A 20,484-nucleotide genomic window follows, 5' to 3' on the forward strand; every position below is an offset into this window, starting at 1 on the left:
AGGTGTGCTTAACCACTGAGCCACATTTCCAGCCCTTTTTATTTTTTAAGACAGGGTCTTGCTAAGTTGCTGAGGGCCTCACTGAGTTACTGAGGCTGACTTTGAACTTGCAATTCTCCTGCCTCAGCCTCCTGAGCCACTGGGATTACAGGCATGTGCCATTGTACCTGGCCTACATATCTATTTTTTTTAAAGATTTGTTGTTATTGTTGTTTAATACCTTTATTTTTATTTATTTATTTTTATGTGATGCTGAGTATTGAACATAGGGCCTCACACATGCTAGGCAAGCACTCTACCACTGAGCCCCAGTCCCAGCCCTACATATCTCTTTAAAAAAATAATTATTAATTTAGTCATTCAGTGTGAGTATACTGTATACCACGCAGAGAGAATTGGCAAAAGCAGAACCTGGCACCTTGCCTTCAAGAACTCTCATTACAGGTAGCAGAAGGGAGGACAGACATGCAAGAAAAGAGATCAAGACAAGCAAGTGTGGTGAAAACTTTGGCAGAGGGAAGAAGCTCAGGATGCCCAACTTAGTTCTAGGTACTCTCCCTCCTTCCTTGCCTTCTCTAAGTATAATTTTTCAAAATAGTTTCTGATTGTATGTATTTCAGTAGTGTCCATTGTGATGTTTCCTTTTTTTCAATATGTATTTTTTTAGTTGTAGGTGGACACAATACCTTTATTTTATTTTTATGTGGTGCTGAGGATTGAACTCAGCACCTCACTCATGCCAGGCAAGTGCTCTACCACTGAGCCCCAGCCCCAGCCCAGCCCTGATTTTTAAAAAAATTTTTTTAGTTGTAGATAGCACCACATAAAATAAATAAAAATAAGGATATTGTGTATGAGAATTGAACCCAGGGCCTCATGTGTGCGAGGCACGCACTCTACCACTGAGCTACAACCACAGCCCCTAATATTTCCTTTTTTATCATGAATTTTAATAATTTGAGTTTGCTCTTTCTATGTAAGCGTTGCTAAGGGTTTATCAATTTTATTTATTTTTTTCAAAGAAGCAATTTTTTGTTTTGTTGATTTTTTGGATTGTTTCTTTTGTTTCAATTTCACCTCTGACTTTAATTATTTCCTGTCTTTTACTACTTTTGGTATTGATTCATCCTTCTTTTTCTAGGGCCTTGAGATATAATTTAGGTTATTTACTTATTGACTTTCTATTCTTTTAATGAGTGAACTCAATGCAATGAACTATTCTCTTAGCACTGCCTTCATAATGTCCCAGAGATTTTGATATGTTGTATCATTATTCTCCTTCACCTTTAAGTATTTTTTTTTTAAATTTCATCCCCGATTTCTTCTTCAATCCTTTTGTCATTTAAAAGCATATTATTTAGTCTCCAGGTGTTAGAGTAGCTTCTATTTTTTATTTTATTGTTGATTTCTAATTTCATTCCATTATAATCTGATAGTAAATACAAAAAAATAGAGATAATACCTTGCATTCTAAGAGTTGCTTTGTAGCCTAAGATATGGTCTATTTTAGAGAAGGATCCATGTGCTGCTGAGAAGAAAATGTATTCAGTCATTGATGAATGAAATATTATATGTATTTCAATTTAGTCTAAATTACTAATTGTATTTTTTAGTTTTATAGTTTCTTTATTTAGTTTTTGTTTGGAGGATCTCTGCAGTGGTGAGAGAGGTGTGTTAAAGTCATACAGTATTATTGTGTTGTGGTCTATTTGATTCTTGAAGTTGAGAAGGGTTTGTTTTATGTATGCAGATGCTCCATAGTTTGGGGCATAAATATTTACAATTATTATGTCTTGTTGATGTATAATTACCTTAAGCAGTATGAAATGACATTCTGGTCCCTTCTGATGGACTTTAGCTTGAAGTTCACTTTATCTGATATGAGGATAGAAACCCCTGCTTGTTTGCAAGATCCTATGAATGATATGGTTTTTTCCCATCCTTTTACCTTTAGTCTGTGGCTCTTTGCCTATGAGGTAAGTCTCTTGGAGACAGCATATTGTTGGGTCCTGTTTTATAATCCACTCTACCAGTCTATGTCTTTTTTTAAAAAAATTTTTTTGTTGATGGACCTTTATTTTATTTATTTGTATATGGTGCTGAGAATAGAACCCAGTGCCTCATGCATGCTAGGCAAGTGTGTTACCACTGATCCACAACACTAGTCCCCAGTCTATGTCTTTTGATGGATTAATTTAGGGCATTTACATTCAATGTTATTATTGGAATATGATTTTCATTGCCTGTCATTTTGACTTATTTCTTGTTTTTAATTTGAATTAGTTTCTCCATTGATTGACTATTCTTCTAGTGTAGTTCCACCCTTTGCTGGTTTTAAAATAATAACAGGGCTGGGATTGTGGCTCAGTGGTAGAGTGTTTGTCTAGCACACGTGAGGCCCTGGGTTCAATCTTCAGCAACACATAAAAATGAAGTAAAGATATTGTGTTCACTTACAACTAAAAAAAAATAAATATTTAAAATAATAACAACAGCCAATGCAAACAATATGCAGCATTAAGCCAAATAGTTCCTGCTATGACGTCTACAATGTTGTCACAATAAACAGAAATGATGTGATTAGTTATTGCCTACAAGAAAAAAACAAATAAGTTTGCAATTGTTTGGTGGACAGGAGAGAACAGAAGTGATGTAGGATGTGATGATTATGAGGGAGGAGGAGAGAGGTTAGAAGTAAAATTAAAAGGAAGAGTGAAAGAAAGAGATTGGCTGTTAGCAGAAGAAAAGAAAGATTCCAGGGAAACAGATAAGTGAGTAGGGAGAGGAAAAGAAAGAAGCATGTCCATTTTAAAAATAAGTTGCAGTGGCAGAGCAGCAAGGGCCACATTCAAAGCATAAAGTGGACCACTGTTATAGTTTCACAGTGTGAAACAGCCAGGAAAGTGACCTGCTCTATTCTGCCATCTTGAAACCTCCCTCCTCTAAGCATTCTTGACTGGGTCTTTTAGGAGATGCTTCAGATGCACACCTTGGTATACTTTCTCTGTTTTCCCTTGGTCTCTGTTTGATCCTTTCACTTTTCTATGTCTGGTGGTACAGGAGAAAGAACAAGTCAGCCACTACTGATAAACATTAATTATAATCAATGTTGATATTTAACATAGGCAAGATGGCTCCTGGCTGTAGCAAAGAAGGATGATGGCAGCCCTTTTTTTTTTTTTTCTCTCTTCTAGGGTTGAAAAGATTTTTTAAAAAATATGTTTATTGGTGCATTATAATTATACATATTAGTTGGATTTGTTGTTGCATATTCATACTTAAACACAATATAATTTAATCAACTTTACTTTCCAGAACCTTCCCTTTTCCTTCCTTCCTCTGGTCTCCTTCCTCTACTTTGATGTTCTCCTGTCTATTTTTGTAAGATTCCCCCAACCACCCCTTTCCCTCAGCTTGATGGCAGCCCTTTCTCAGCCCTTTTCAGGTCCTGCTGGCACAGAGCAGGGAATGGTTATGGCAAATAGGAAGGGAAAATGAGTGAGAAGTGCATTAGCAGGAATATGATTTTATTCCCTTCCAACCTGCAGCCTTATTGAATCTCAGTCTCAGGAAACTGCACTCTTAGTGCCTGGCTTCACTTTTCCAAAGCCTGGCTCATGGTCAACTTTTGGTTAATCAACATCTGAGCAGCAATTATTTTTAGATTGTTCACTATATGTTCTGCTACTCAGTGTTATGTGATCATGTAATGAAATCCATGCCCTAGTACATTAACTAACCTTTTGAAAAAAGCTTTCAATAGTATCTCTCTGGGCCTCCTCCTTCACAAAGAGCTGGCAAAATGCTCCTGAACTTGAGTGCTAAATGTTGAACCATTAAGAATGCTGGTGAAAGCTATGAAGTCATCAAGTATTGACCTGAGAGAACATTTAGCACCATCTGATTCTCCATCCTGACATCAACATGAAACGGACCTTACATGCCAATGAATCACTTTCCCTATTTAAGTTCACAGGGTTTGTCTAAAATAGCTCCCCTGGTACAAAATAGAAATTCAGCCTAGGGATTATAATGGTGAGTAGTAGGTTTAAGTTCTTTGCTTTGATCATATGGAAAAGAAGGTTTACTAAAATTAGATTATTTTTGGTGGGGGAGGGATGATGGTGGGAGGTGCCTTTTTAGTCACAGAAGCCCATAGAAAATTATAGATTCAATCCATTTATGTTTCCTTAATATTCTGTGTTTTCCAACTGTAGTGCAAAGAGCTATTCAGGATGTAATTTCTAGCCATATATGTCAATTTAGTTGGTGTTGCATTGATGTCAGCCCCCTACCCTTCAGTCCTTCCTATTTCAGTGTACCCCAGTCTGACCTCTAACTACAGCACCTGTGGGTTTTTTTTTTCCAAGAGAGCTCTGATTTTGTAGGCCAGAAGTGTCACAAGATTAATGCCATCCAAGTGGCAGTTTCAACAACAAACACCCTAGGATGATGCAATGCATATAGCATAATATAAGACATTTTTAGAAACTCTGCTCTGAGAATTTTATGATTATTAAATGTAAGGTTATTAGTGTTCTTTTTTAATTGGTATGTCATTTTCTATAGCTTTGCATTTTCCTTGAGTTTTATGACTATTTCCTCCAGGGTCCAAGCTGTGGTGGGGGGGAAGCCAGATCATACCCAATTAGATCTTCCTACAAAGTCAGAGTATATGAAGGAGACTTGGAGGCTAAGGGGACCATCCCTGAAAGAGTTGTTTCAAGGAAGTACCATAAGTGGAGGAAGAAAAAAACACCAAGAGTGAAATAGGATTGCTAAGTGTTGGAGTAGTAGGTGGTTGGGTCACAAACTAGATGTGCTAAGCCAAAATAAAATCAAAGAGGCAAAGGAATGAACTGAGGGTGGAATGAGATAGAAGGCCTGTTCAGGATGAATCACTTAAATGCCAGAAGTTCCTTGATGTTCTTTGCTGGGCTGGGCTGGGCTGGGGATAGACCAGCATAGAGGACCCTTATAACAGACTAAATGAGATTATGGTGCACACACATTAATGTGCTTGCATGTACATATGCACATGCACATACACACAATTGAAGGCATTGGATATTAAGAGAACTTTGTGGGGATAGGAAAGATAGGAGAACAAAACAGACATTATTACTTTATGTATATATGTGACTTCATGACTGATGATTCTACAACATGTACACTGAGAAAAATGAGAAATTATATCCCATGTATGTATAACATATCAAAGTATATAAGTGCATTCTACTGTCATGTATAACTAAATTAAAACAAAAAATTAAGAAGGTAAGAAAAGACAACTTTGAAGAAGACATCATGGGGAAAAATAGAATGATGGTAGACTCCATTATACTTATTTTCTGTTTTTTTTTTCTGGTTTAGTGTTATTTTATTCTATATTATTTGTCTTTTCAGGGCTTAGTGTCTCTGATGTTCTTAAACTGTCCCTGGAACACACCTTCGAAATGCTCAGCAGGCAGCAATCATTTACCCATCAGAGTGTCCTTTGTCTTGAATCCAATCTGGAGTGTACATTCTAGCCTGTGAGCTGATTTTTATTTCTGTTACTAAGTTTCCCAAGTGAATACCAACTCATTTTCCTAAGATCCTATCCCCAACAAGCCTTCCCCAGGCCTCTTTCCTTGAAGGAGCTGGCCTATCCCCTAGTGCCTCCAGCTACTGGCTGGTATTGGAATCCTGTTAGATTCCACTGAAATCAAGATGGTGTTACTCTTATCAATCTTGCCCTGAGCCTTCTGTTCTTGGACTCCTTCCCAGTAGATTATCAGATAACCTTGACTGTTGGAGCCAGCTGGACAGGCCTTGGAACATTTCAATATAGATTGCTGTTCATATTTCTTGGGACTAGCCCATAGAACACTCATAATATCTGCTACAAGATACCAGCATGCTTTACAGCTGAGCCTGCATGGTTACTTCTGTGTGTGGGGGGAAGCTTTAAAAAGTATGAATTACAAATGTAAGCTCCACCAACAGATCTCTATCTTTTCCCTCCTTATTGGTGTTTCCCAAGTCCTTTGAAGAGTGCCTGGCACAGTAGGCATTCAATCAAACATTTTTGAATAGAAGAATGATATGATGTTGACAAGGAGGAAAAGAAATATGGCATGTCACATAGGGAGCTTTTCAATTAGCTCAGATATGTATGCATTATAAATGGAATGGAGACTAGACATAACTGTTTAATGAAGAGTCTCAACTCAATGGGGATAGAAACATGAAAGTGTTTTATTTAGCTTTAATCCCTGCTTCCAACTGTGCTCTGTCGTATTGCCCTTCCTGTTTTCTTAATAACATTTTGGGCAGATTCCATAACTTTCTGGTTACTTTTGATTATTAAAAGTCCAGTTTAAAAATCACAATCTCAATTTTGATCTCAATCTCATTTCCTCTTCTGGCCAAACCCAAGGTTGAGCTGGGTTGGAGTGGCTTCGTGTAGCTTTAAAGTTTATCTTACTCCCCTTCCAGGGTGTACCTTTCCAAGCACATTGGCTATGGGGAGGTGAGAAAAGAAAAAGGATAAAGGCCTCTATACTTAGTGGGCTGTTGTTGTCACTCTTTCCCTTGGCTGTTGTGGCTACTTTGGTGTACACTGCCAGGCCTCTGTGCCCTCTGGAGGCAACCTTCCAAATGTTGGCTTTCTTGTGGACCACATGGTGAATTTCTTTAGGGCAGTGGTTCTCAGAGAACCTTTCTTTGGTCTGCAAGATCAAAATTATTTTCATGTTAATACTAAGATGTCATTTGCCTTTTTCACTGTGTTGGCATTTGCAGTGGTGTTGTGAAAGCAGTGATGGGTAAAACTGCTGGTGCCTTAGCACAAATCAAGGTCATGGCACCAAACTGTATTGGTAGTCATGATATTCTTGATTGCTGTGTGCTTCTGGCAACAAACCAAACCAAAACAGACTCCAATTCCAAATAAGAGTGTCCTTGATGAAATAGTAAAAAGTTACTAATTGTGTTAAATCTTGACCTTTGAATACATTTTTTTTTTACTACTTTGTGAGAGAAAATGAGAAGAATGAACAAAGCACTTCTGCTTCATACTGAATTGTAATTGTTTTCTCAAGAAGAAAGATGACATCTGATCAAGTTGCAGCTGAACTGGCCACTTATTTTGTTTTTTAAATATTTTTCTTTTAGTTGTAGATAGACACGATACCTTTATTTTATTTTTTATTTTTATATGATGCCAAGGGATCGAATCTAGCATGTCACACATGCTAGGCAAGTGCTCTACCACTGAACCACAACCCTGGCCCCACTGGTCACTTTTTAAAAATATTTTTTTAGTTGTTGATAGATCTTTATTTTATTAATTAATATGCAGTGCCAAGAATCGAACCCAGTGCCTCACACATGCCAGGCAAGTGTGCTATTGATGAACCACAGCCCCAGCCCCTGGCCACTTATTTTTAAGGAATATTATTTCACTTGAAAAAATGCCTGACTCATAAATGAGGGTTATTTAGACTTTGCCATTTTCTTGCAAATGAGTGAAGTAAGGCTTGTCACTTTAAGGAAAACAACTGACAGTATTTGTTGTCAATGATACAATTTGAGCTTTCAAACAAAAATTAAAATTTTGGAAGACTTGTCTCCACCACTGTGAGCTTAAAAGCTTTCCGGTACTTAAAAACTTTTCTGGGGAGCTGACTGGTGAGATCAATGGTGGTATTGGCAAATGTGACTTTTTGAAATCATATAATGAAACGCGTCAACATGTGGAACATCTGCATAACTTAGTGAACTCATATTTTTAAAATACCAGTGTAACAAAATCACGTAAAAGATTCATTTAAGGTGCAGGGTCAACCAATTGATTTTCATGTAACAGAATATGAAAAGTTCACTGTTATGGTTTCAGATTCCACAGTGTAATTAACCTTTAAGAAATTATCCTTTACTGAGTTTTTGGTGTATCAAAGAAAAATAATTTATAACTTTCCTGAAAAGGTCATTAAAATACTCCTCCTTTGGGGCTGGGGTTGTGGCTCAGTGGTTGAGTGCTTGCCTACCGCATGCAAGGTGCTGGGTTTGATCCTCAGCACTACATAAAAACAACAAACAAACAAATAAATAAAAGGTATTGTGTCTAAAAAAGTATTTAAAAAATACTCCTCTTTTTCCAACTTCGTATCTGCATGTGGCCGGATAGTCTTTATATTCTTAAACAAAGCCAATATATTGCAACAGATTTGACGCAGAAGCAGATGTGAGGATACAACTATCTTTTAAATCAGAGACTTGCAAAAATGTAAAACAATGCCAATCACTAATTCTTTGTATTGGAATGTAGTTATTTTTCATGAAAATGTTATTTATGTTAATATAGTTATTGTTATTTTAAAGTGAATCAATTGATACATATAAAATTATCAGTTTTATGTTAAAACACAGTAAATATTCATAGCTATAGCCCACATGAACAAAGGGTCTTTGGGATTCTCAATAATTTTTTTTTTTTTACTTTTTTTTATTTAATTGATTTTATTTTTAAAATACACAACAGTGGAATGCATTACAGTTCTTATACGCATATAGAGCAATTTTTCATATCTTTGTATATAAAGTATGTTCACGCCAATTCATGTCTTTATACATGTACTTTTTTTGCATTACAATTTAAAAATTTTTTTATTTATACATGGACAAATATCTTTACTTTTTTGTCTATTTTTATGTGGTGCTGAGGATCAAACCCAGTGCCTCACATGTGCGAGGCAAGCGCTGCGTCACTGAGCCACAACCCCAGCCCTACAATTCTTATTACACACATACAGCACAATTTTTCATATCTCTGTATATAAAGTAGGTTCACACCAATTCATATCTTCATACATGTACTTTGGATAATGATGTCCATCACATTCCACCATCCTTGCTAATCCCCTGCCCGCTCCCTTTCCCTCCCTCCCCTTTGCCCTATCTAGTGTTCCTCTATTCCTCCCATGCTCCCCCTCCCTACCCCACTGTGAGTCAGCCTTCTTATATCAGAGAAGACATTCGGCATTTTTTTTGGGGGGGGGATTGGCTAACTTCACTTAGCATTATCTTCTTCAATACCATCCATTTACCTGCAAAAGCCATGATTTTATTCTCTTTTATTGCTGAGTAATATTCCATTGTGCATGTATGCCACATTTTTTTTTTTATCCATTCATCCACTGAAGGGCATCTAGGTTGGCTCCACAGTTTAGCTATTGTGAATTGTGCTGCTATAAACATTGATGTGACTGTGTCCCTGTAGTATGCTGTTTTTAAGCCCTTTGGGTATAGACCCAGGAGAGGGATAGCTGGGTCAAATGGTGGTTCCATTCCCAGATTTCCAAGGAATCTCTATTACTGCTTTCCAGATTGGTTGCTCCAATTTGTAGTCCCACTAGCAATGTATGAGTGTACCTTTTCCCCCACATCCTTGCCAACACTTATTGTTTGTATTCTTGATAGCTGCCATTCTGACTGGAGTGAGATGGTATCTTAGAGTAGTTTTGATTTGCATTTCTCTGATTGCTAGAGATGATGAGCATTTTTTCATATATTTGTTGATGATTGTATATCATCTTCTCAGAAGCGTCTGTTCAGGTCCTTGGCCCATTTGTTGATTGGGTTGTTTTTTTGTTTTTGTTTTTGGTTTTGGTGCTTAGCTTTTTGAGTTCTTTATATACCCTAGAGATTAGTGCTCTATCTGATATGTGAGGGGTAAAAATTTGCTCCCAGGATGTAGGCTCTCTGTTCACCTCACAGATTGTTTCTTTTGCTGAGAAGAAACTTTTTAGTTTGAGTCCATCCCATTTATGAATTCTTGGTTTTAATTCTTGTGCTATAGGAGTCTTATTAAGGAAATTGGGGCCTAATGTCACATGATGAAGATTAGGGCCTACCTTTTTTTCCCCCCAAATTTTTTAAACTTTATTTTTATTTATTTCTATGTGGTGCTGAGGATCAAATCCAGGGCATTGCACATGCTAGGTGAGTGCTTTTACCACTGAGCCACAACCCCAGTCCCAGGATTCTCAATAATTTTTAAGAGTGGGGAAAGATCTGAGAACAAAGTGTGAGCTCTGCTGTTTCAGGTTGGTGACTGGAGGAATCCCAATCATTTGGGATCTCATTAGAAATGCAGAGCCCCATCCTAGATCTGATAAATCAGTCCTGCATTTTAATAAGATCCCCAGGTGCTTCAAAGTCATAGTAAAGGCTGAGAAGTATTGCATTACAGGTACTCGGGAGGCCTCTCCACTATGTAGGTCTCTCCAGGGGGAGAGAACTGGTTTAACCTCTTCTTCTTCCCTTTCCCTCAGTACCACTATTAGGTGTATGCTTCAAGCCTCTTGCTGCTGGGGTGGGGGTCCCTTTATCTAGTAAGCAGTCCTCTTGAGTGAGCTGCTCAATTGCTCAGCACAATTGCTCAAGCCCAAAGACCTTCCTCAATGTCTCCTTGGCCTGTAGGAAATATGTTCATTCTTGCCTTGACAAACTGTGGCATACAGGATGCCCACTGCTAATCACCCATCTTCACTGCCATATCCCAGTGGGCTGTTTCAGTATTTGCCCTGTCTTGCCCCATTTTATACTAGGCTAGAAGCTGGTCCTTCCAGGGCCCCTTAAACCTCCAAACTGCTCAACTGTCCCTGGCCATGCTCCGATTTGCAGTAGGATAGGCCTGCAAATTCTGTACCTAATTAAGCATCCAGCTGGAGAAGGGAACCCATCCCTATTGCCAATTCTTTTTCTTGTTTTAATTTTCTACCCTCTCCTTCCCCACAATGACTACTAGTACACTTCTTATTCCTCTTCTTTGTCTCTTCCTTCCCCTCTTCCTTCTTTTGTAATAGCTTTATTGAGATATAATTAATATGCTATACAATTCACCTGCCTAGTGTAAAATTCCATGGCTTTTAATATATTCATGATTTTCACAATCATCAACAATCACTTCCAGTACATTTTCATCATTCTGAAAAGAAACCCTGCACCACTTGGCCATTGTCTCCCACCTTCCCCTCTACCCTGTCCTAAGTGACCACTAATCTACTTCCTGTCTCAGTGGATTTACCTATTCAGGACATTTCATATAAATAGAACCATATACTATATGACTCTTTGTGTTTGGCTTGTTTCACTTAGCATAATGCTTTCAAGGTTAATCCATGTCATAGCATGTATCAGTATATCATTCCTTTTTATTACTGAATGGTATTCCATTGTATGGATAGAATGTCATTTATTTACCCATCTGTTTGTTGATGAACATTTGAATTGTTTCCATAATTTTGTTATTATGACTATAGTACTACTGAGAATGTTGGTGTACAAGCTTTTGTGTGAACATATGTTTTCTATTCTCTTGGGTATATACCTAGGAGTGGAATTGCCTAATCACATAGTAAATATTTGTTTAATTTTTTGAGGAAACTGCACACCATTTCCCAAAGCAGCTGCACCATTTTGCACTCCAACTAGCAGTGTATGTGGGCTACAGTTTCTCCACATCCTTATCAACATTTGTTGTCTATTTGATTATAGCCATACTGTATGGAGTGATAGCTCATTTTTGTGATTGTGGTTTTGCAGTCCTTACTTCTTGTAGGCACCACTTCATCTTGCTCAAGGGTGTTGAAGGAGACACTCCTTCTTCAATCCTTTTTCATTGGGATGGAATAAAGTCTGCCTCTTATCTCACTGTGTTCCCACCTGAGGAATGGCACTGTGGCTCCTGTGACTCCTTCCCCAGTATGCAACACAGAGATTGGAAGAAATTGTGCCTCCCCTGCTTTCTTAGTCTGATGACTGACAAGAGTGGGGCACCCTTTGTGGGCATCTGGTCCTGATTGTTCATAGTTCTCCTTAGAATATGGAGCCATTTAGTACTTCTATCTTCAGCTCAAAATTCCATTCAACATTCTCTGATTTATAAAAAGAACAAATACAAACCTGTAAAACTATTATCAGAAATTCTTTAACCCCAAATGAGTTGAGTTTTGATAAAAAAAAAGCTCACTCTTTTGTGGGGGATGTTTTATAATTTATCCTTTGCTCCCCCAAAATACAGACTGGATTAGCTTGTTTGGTTATAATAGTGTCATGTCAGTGGGCAGTGGGGACAAGGCAGAAAGGTCAGAATGCATTTGGCTAAGAGGAACCAGACCCAGAGATAAGTGAGATGATCATAAGAGAGCCACAAGCTGCTATAAATGGATTTATGTCTTCTGACACAGAAGAATGACAATCAGAGAATTTAGACAAATGTAGATGAAATTGCTGAGCCACTGCTGGTAATTCTGAGGAACTGTGGGGAAGAGGAGAACTCAAGGACTGGAAAGGAAAAATGTCCTAATTTCCCAAAAACTCTAACCTCAAACTGGAAATAATTGAATTCACTCAAAATTCTAGAATGAATTATTAAATTGAGTGGTTTATGGGTACTTAGAAAGGGTCGAGGGTTTGGCTATTTAGAGTGGGGTCACTAAGTCATGTTGGGTAAGCTCTATTTCCACATGAATATAGTTAGTATCTTGGCAGATTAGAGATGGTCTGGCATCTGGCATCAAGCCTCTACAACTCAATTTTAGTTGGGTTTACCACAGTGTCTTCATAAAAATTTACTTCCTGATAAGATGGAAAATTATAGTCTGGATGAAAAGCAGTGGGGGATGGTGTGCATTTGGAACTGGTTGAACAACATTACCAAGAAAATACAGATTTAATGTTAAACCAGAGAGTTTCTTGTAATAATGGTAATAATAAATGATAAAAATAATGATAGTAATAGTAAGAATTCAATAAGCGACAGTTACTATGTGCCAGACATTGCTAGAAATGCTTTATCTAGATTAATCTATTTAACCCTCACAATTCCTTCATGAGGTAGAGACTATTATGGGAAGTCTGCAGATGTGGAAAGTTGAGCTATTAAATTATTTTGTCTAGCTGGGTGCTGTGGAGCATGCCTATAATCCCAACAGCTCTTGAGGCTGAGGCAGGAGGATCTCAAGTTCAAATCCGGCCTCAGCAAAAGGTAGGCACTAAGCAACTCAGTGTGACCCTTTCTCTAAATAAAAATACCAAATAGCGCTGGGGATGTGGCTCAGTGATCAAGTGCTCCTGAGTTCAATTCCTTGTTACCCCCCATCCCTCCAAAAATATTTGTCTAATGCCATAGAGTAAATGATGGAGTTGGGTATTAAATTCAGAGATTGTCCTCTTAACAAGCATGTTCAGTCCTTGCATATTAGAAAATACTCTTTCAGATCTGGGTATTAAAAACCCCAGCTCTACAAAGTAGTACTTTATTTTTTCCATAATAGGTCACCACTTTTGGGTTTGCAATTCTAGGAGTTTGGGGTGTGTGTGGGCAGATAGATAATGTAGCTACTTCAGGCTCAGCACTGTAGTTTCTTCCTCTGTGCCCAGTGTAGGTCATTTTTGCCTTTTGTGGGAGGATGAGCTGAGCTGGTGAGAAAATCTGAATTGTGGAGTCAGAACAAGCAGGTTCTTGTGTGAATTTGGTCAGTACTCGTCCTCTCTCAGGAGCCTTCTTTTCATAAAACTTGTCTTTGATTGTGAAGTGAAATGTTATGACTCCTATTCAAGGGATGTGAGGTATTTGCCTGCATATGGGCATATTTTGGGGTCTTTGAGCTCTTGGATTTCCTCCCAAAATGTGCCTCATTGCTGGTTCCCAGGTGGGAACTATTTTTCCTATCTTTTTAAAAATCAGAGCTTCTCTAACTTTAATGTGCATTGTAATCCCCTGGGATCTTGTTAAAATGCAGATTCTAATCCAATAGGTCTGAGAAGGATCCCAAAAGTCTGCATTTGAATAGCTCCTGGGGATGCTGATACTTGTGGTTCCTGGACCCACTTCAAGTATTGAGATTCCACATCACTCTTAAGAACTGCTGAACTCCCAAATGCTTAGTAGCCCATGAATTGATCTTGATGTTATCTCTTTAAGAATATTAATCACTAGTTATCAGGCTACAGAAAGCACTATAAAGTATAAGGCATACCTAAGTGGATTTGTGGAAAAGGATACTTTATTTGTAGTTCATACCAAGATTTGATTGAATTTGACTTTGATTGTTTGAGAATGAAAATATTGCTATTACATAGATGGTCAACATAGGGCTTGATTCTCACCATATAATTGGAAAGATAAGCACAACAGAAATTCATTACTTACATGATGACTCAGTCATGAGGAAAAACCCACAGATGATGTCAACTATTCTCAGTCTATATTTACTACAAACTCTGTAGTTCATTTTCCCCAATACCATTAGCATTAGATTCAGCATATGAAAGTTAAAAAATAGAACTTTTATCAAGATAGGATTTTTAGCAAAAAAGAAGGACTAACAAAATCTGTCCAGAGTAGCAAAAAAGAAAAAAAACTAATAATATGAGATCTAAGGTTGTTTTCAGATATTTGTCTTCAGAGAAGTTGTAAATATTCTCATTTTCTACATCTGTACAACTGTCTTCTTATCCCTTCTGAAATGAGCTAGTCTACCTGTCTACTTTCCAAGAGTAAGAATAATTGGGTGGACCCCTTAAACATTTTAAAGTTGGAGAAACACATCAGAAATGAAAGCCTGTGAAGACTGATGGAGGAGAAAATTTTACAGAGACAACATGAAGCATGAATCCATTGTCCATTTCTAGGTTTTTTAAGCAAGTCCATTTTATTTAATTATTATTTTTTCAGTGCTGGGGATCAAACTCAGGGCCTTGTACATGATAGAAAAATGCTCTAATACCTAGCTATATTCCCAGCCCCCCACCACACACTCATTTTAGAGTGAGGGTAAGAGGGGAAATGTGTAATCAAAGATTAAGTTTGAAGCTCTTTCCCATTGAATTTTACTTTATTAAAATTTGGATAGTGTACCAGGATAATTATTGAATATATCTAGGTTTTCATCGATTCAACTGACTTGTGTATCCTATCAGTGGTTATGAGTTCACATTTGAATATTAATTATAACTGTAGGAAGTTACTGACATACAAAGGCAGCAAAATGCTAGACCTGGATGCCATAGTACATCCCCGACAAGCTGTTATTTAATATCCTTTTTGCTTTATGAGATCAATTTTTGCTCTGGTGTAGAGATTTCTGTAAAAGGTCAGTTCTGATACTGGAAGGGAACATTTAATAAAAAATAGTAAGTAAAAAGATAATGCAGAGATTACACCAAATAATAACCTTTATTCTGACACAAACCAACCTCTACCAAGAATATAAAAATGCAAAGCTATTGTGTGTTGAGTCATATTTAGAGAATTAATGTTAGTTATAAAGTAGCTATTATGCAGAATATTACAATGTAAAAACATCATATTATATTTAGAGAATTAGTATCATCCACTGAAAAACTTGTTTTTTATGTTATTAAACAAATACTTTTGTTTCATCCAAGACAATGCGTCATTTAGTTATTCATATCATCACTAAATTTTTAAATGTCTTATTTAGGTTCAGCTGCATTGTTTTATTTTAGAAGAAAAAGAGAAATCCAAGTACAGTAAAAAATTTGTTTTTTATGATCAAAAGCTTCAAGTATTATTAAGGTAAAGCCATGCAAAAATTATTTGTATATGTTCACTTTTCAACAAGTTAGTAGGAAACATAAGATTAATAATCTAGAATGAATACCAAAATTCAAAGAATTATGGTGATTTCACTAATAGGCACTAGTATTATGTGTTATCTTAGAAATTTTGGTATTCTGCAGGATGGTAGTCAAATAATTCATACTTGAGTATTCATCTTCATACAAAATGATAGTTACCTAGGTCTCTTCCCTGGAACTAACTGTTTCAAGACGCCCTCCTGCCTCAGATTTCTCATTCAGCCATTTTTCCTTCATACATTCTTATCTAGTCCTTCCCCATTCAGGTCCTCACATTAGCTGTAGTCATTACTAGCATGCACTTTGGTGGTGGACTATTCTGAGTTTAAACCTCAGATCTTCTACTTCCTAGTCACGTGTTTTATACATGATAATAATAGTACTTCATTGCCAGTGTGATTATGTGAACCAAATAAGGTAAGATAGGAGAAGTGTGGGTGTGTAATAGGCCTACATTTGGCCATACCATTTCCTGTTTTCTCCATTTCCTGTCACTTGTCAGAGTCAAGTATTTTCTCCCCATCTGGGACTGGCCCCATCTTCCACCCCTTCTTGGTCTCACACCAGAGTTTCCATTAGTGGGTGCAGTGTACTCAGAGCCTTGAGATGGTTACTACACAGTCCTGTAATTAGGCATGCAGTAGGTCATGTGGGTGGTTTCAGGGTATGTGGATTCTGGAAATTGGATAGTAAATTCTGCCAAGGAAGGTGCTGTGTATTATTCATCCCCAACACAATCCCAGTACCTGGTACATAGCAGGTACTGAGTAAATGTTGACAGAATAAATCCATAGCTGTCTCCTGCTACTAATGGTCCCAGACTAGGATGAAGGAGGATATAGGGAAGGGCATTATATTGTGTTAATAAAGATGTCTAGTGTAATTTACATCAGGATTCAAAATATTTCACTGGTGAATTATCATTACAGTTTACATTGTGCTTTCACATCCATTATTTGATTTAAATTAAGATTTCACTCCAGTCTACTCTCTGCAGAGCCTTCACAGTAGTTTTTCATAACATGAATCTAATCGTGGCACTCTCCTGCTTGAAATCTTTTAGGTCTGACCAGCTGACTTCAGGATAAAATTTAATCATTTTTCACAGGGTGTGCCCAGACCTTCAAGATGTAATCTCTACTCCCTTCTTTTTTGTCATCACCAGCCCTTTCTTCTCCTCAGATACATAGAACTCTAGTCATACAGAACCCCTTTTAGCACCACATTTACAAATGCATCTATGCCTTCCACTCATGCTGTTCTCTTTGTCTAGAACACACCCTCATCTATCTTCTTTATGGGTCCCATCCATCATTAGGCATTAGCTCAAGGGTTATTCTCTCATAAAAGCATTTATTGGCTCTCTTAAACTAGAATCCCTTAGAAGCAAGTTTCTGTTGGTAGATTGTAATATCAGCCTACAATGAGTCACATTTCCCTGTGTTCATGCTCCTTTGTAATATGAGTTTGCCACTCTTTCTATCAATAAGTAGAGCCTGGTTATATATCCTTTGAATCTAGGCTGATTTGATCAATGGAATGTGATGAAAATGACATTCTGGTCCTCTCTAGCCTAGGTATTAAGAGGCCTTATATCTTTTACTTTTGCTCTCATAACCCAAATGCCATGTAAAAAAGTCCAGGCTGTCTTGCTTAAAAGAGAGGCCATGTGGAGAAAGAGTACGTAGAAGATAATATAGATGCCCAAGTCAACGGCTAGTGCCAAGGCCTCAGATACACTGGTGAAGCCATCTTGGATTCTCTAGCTCCAGGTAGGACACCCCAGATGATATTATTTGGAACAGTGACAAGCCATCTGTTAAAGAATGTTTGTATCTCCCTAAAATTCATATGTTATCCCTGATGAGCCCTATCCAAATTTCTGACCCCTAGGATCATGAACAATAAAAAAATTGCCTTTTTGATTAAAAAGTGTATGTCTGAAATTCTTCAGAATTAAAACAAAGTAGAGAATAGTAGAATGTACTCACATGTACCCATTATTCAGGTTAATAATTTTAATTCATGACCATTCTTATTTCAAATATACCTACTACTGTCCCTCCCATAATATTTTAAAAGGAAGTTGCTTTGAGCCACTAGATTTGGGTGTTTTGCTACTCAGTGATAGATAATCACAACATTCTGAGACAAAGATTTGAGTACAAGTAATTTATTTGGGGAGGGATCCCAAAAAGTACTGGTTGGGGAGTGGGCAAATGAGACAATATGGGGTATATTAATGAGCATATTATCACTGTAGGCTGTGAGGTTCATCCTGCTGGGGACCTATGGGGACTCCATAGAACAGGCCTCAGAGTTGTTCCTCCCATAGGATGAGGATGGCTGGGGTACATATCCACTGATTCCCCCTTATCTTCGTTTGTGGGGAGCCATTCTGACACGTGATTGGGTGACTCCCGTTAAGGGCCTGAGGCGCTCTGGCTGTGTCGGAGCTTTCCCGACCCTTTCCTGATGAGAGAGCCCATCCGTGTGGGGGTGTGCGTGACCACTGACCCCGGAGACCCAATCACTGACCCTGACCTTGGAGTGCAGCCCCCCTCAACCTTCATTGGATGGAATTCTCCCCTGAATCTCTTGTTCCCCAAATAAAAGGCTACTCCCAGGCGTGTTCGTTCTCTCTCTCTCCTGCTAGCCCAGAGTAATCCTCGCTGCCCTGCTGGGCGGCTGGAGGCGGGAACCAGGGAGGTGAGCCGTCTCGGACCTAGCAATATAAATAAGGTAACTGGTTTGTGTGTTTTATTTCAATCTCTTCTAACTAACTTTATGCCTAGAACCTCATTAATGAAACCACTGCGCAGGCCGCGTGGTAGATTCATTGAAGCATTTGTTTCCTGACTTTTATGCAGGGCCCACTGCATAAGAAGGTTGAAATATAATGAGATATGAGAGGTTAATTAAATTATGAGGGAATGATGCCTACATTGGTTAACATCCAGTGAGGTGCCCTTCTTCTGAGATACTCCTTTGTCTACTAATATAACACCCCATGCTGATCTCTATTATAGTATTTGTTATACTAAGTGTATTCGCTCATTTTCCCTACCAAGTCCTCCAGACTGTAAGCTCCTTTGTAGCAGGGGCTGTATTTTATTAATTTCAGATCCACTAGAGCTTAGCATAATACATTGCACAAATCACACGACAACAAATACTATTGGATTGCATATCTTTGTTTCCTCATAGCAATCTTGTAATAAAGGCAGGTCAAGGCAGTTGCAAGTCCATGATACCTTATCCTGAACTCCCAAACTGAAAATATTCTAAAGAACTTTTTTTTCCTGAAATTTGTGTTAAAAAAATCATTTGGTGGCAAAACCTATCCTGAGCAGTTGTGGCATTCTTTTTAGGCTTAAATAGTGTGAATATTCCTGCTTGTGACAGAAATATTGAGGTGTTTGATCATTGGGTGTGCCTGGCCTTAATATTAGTGATGTGAGAAAACCTTCTGGGCTATAGGATCAGGAACTGGCCAATCTGACTATTTCTCAGGAAATCTTAACTTGAGACAGAGAAACCCCAACTGGTCAGGGATGGATAGTGAAGTTAGGACCTTATGTAAGCTGTACCTGGAATGGCCATTCTCATCACATGTTCCTAAGGCAGAGATAGTCAGTCTCAAGAGAGGGATTGGCAACACCATCTACACAGAACAGAGTAAGAGCCCACGTGACTTTAGAAAGTAGGAGAGCACAAACTTCAAGCTTCTTAATTTCTCATTTCATATCTTGTTGAGGCCTGACTGAACTTATTGCCACTGGGTTTTGAGGGATACCCTTTGTATGTCTTTTTCCTTGAGTTAATTTGAGTGTATTTTTTTCTTATCACAGTATTTTCCTATCAAGGTAAATGAGTCTTCTGGGTAGGCCAGAGAAGATTTGTTGGTAGCATTTCTATCCACTAGATATTAATTCTCCTACTCTGTGGCTCCCAGTGGTTTGGGCCTAGAAGTGGAAAAGTCATTTGTGTGTTTTAGGGAGGAGGAGGAAGTTTATGCTATTGGAGCTCCATGTGCCTCCCTCTAAATTGGCCTTAGGATAGGGAATGAAGAGAAATTTGTCTTCCTATAAAGATGCCTGGCCAGTAATTGATATGCCAGTATGTGAATGAAAAAATGAGAGGATTGTTTTAGGAGCATTCTTAAAATCCAGGAGCACTTGCTGGCATTGTTCTAATGAAAACTCACATATACATAATGTAATAGGAAGGAAGATGCTTCCCTGGGATATGGTTGTTTCTATAAAATTGCCAGACAAAATTATTAAAGTTTTCAAAATGTGGTTAAAAAGTTTATAAACTATAAAATGATCTAGAACGTTACTAAATATATATATATGTATTTTGTTATTTTTCTCTGGGAAGATTCTGGTCCTCATTCAAATGTAGAAACTCATTCATAACTGTTGTGAATAATAGACAAAAAATAGTTTTAAATATTTTCCCACAATATTTATTTACATACCCAAATTCCAATTACTTTATGAGACTATAATATTGGTTGGTGATAGAAGTATGAGGCACTGTTGACTGAGGGTACAGGGAAGGGAGAGATGCTTAGAGCATCTGTATATAAGATACAAAGAAGGATTAGGAATGGTTTGATTTAGGATCAATTCAGAATTTAGTAGTCAATTGTTTGAGGTCAAGGGAATGTTTTTGAGTAGAACTGCTTCTTTATATGGAATGCTGGGAATCCCAACCTGGAAGTCAAATTGGGAGGAGGCTAGAACACATGCATGAAGTCTTAGTCTGTGTTTCCTCAGAAGCAGACCCAGAGACAAGGATTTGAGCAAAATAGTTCATGGGAAG

General features: G+C 37.8%; 1 long non-coding RNA gene across 1 annotated transcript in view; it reads left to right on the plus strand.

Moving 5' to 3' along the window:
* Positions 1 to 4,013: 4,013 nt before the first annotated feature.
* Positions 4,014 to 20,484, plus strand: part of LOC308639038 — a 36,571-nt gene continuing 20,100 nt past the window's right edge. The window contains exon 1 of the long non-coding RNA XR_014019966.1: positions 4,014 to 4,035. This is a non-coding gene — a long non-coding RNA (uncharacterized lncRNA). The remainder of the gene's footprint in view (positions 4,036 to 20,484) is intronic.

This window comes from Spermophilus citellus (genome assembly GCF_964194105.1).
Source record: "Spermophilus citellus genome assembly, chromosome: X".
In the NCBI taxonomy this organism is placed as follows: Eukaryota; Metazoa; Chordata; class Mammalia; order Rodentia; family Sciuridae; genus Spermophilus; species Spermophilus citellus.